Here is a 341-nt window from a genome sequence, read left to right as displayed (position 1 = left end):
GGGAGGTATCATGCCCATTTCACAGATGCGGATAGGCGAGGTGAAGTACTGTGAGGGAGTCCGGAGCCCCATGTAACTCCCGGCTATGCTGGCCTTTCCAGAAGCCTGAGGACGTTACTGTACGGCCTGAGCCTCCCTGAGTGGCCCCCAAGTAAAATCAAATGGGTCAAGAGAGCTTGAGCAAGTCCCTTCCCCTTTCGAGCCTCATTTCTTTGTCTTTAAAACGGAAACCTTCCTTGACGGATTAAGCCGAAGACTCAGATAACGTCCTGGCTCCCAGTGACGTGATGAATTCTGTTAGTTGAGAGTTTTCTAAGCTCAGTGGGGCTCTGATATCTCCT

This window comes from Ailuropoda melanoleuca, unplaced genomic scaffold (genome assembly GCF_002007445.2).
Source record: "Ailuropoda melanoleuca isolate Jingjing unplaced genomic scaffold, ASM200744v2 unplaced-scaffold1942, whole genome shotgun sequence".
Classification (NCBI taxonomy): Eukaryota; Metazoa; Chordata; class Mammalia; order Carnivora; family Ursidae; genus Ailuropoda; species Ailuropoda melanoleuca.
Note: the sequence above shows the minus strand (reverse complement) of the source record.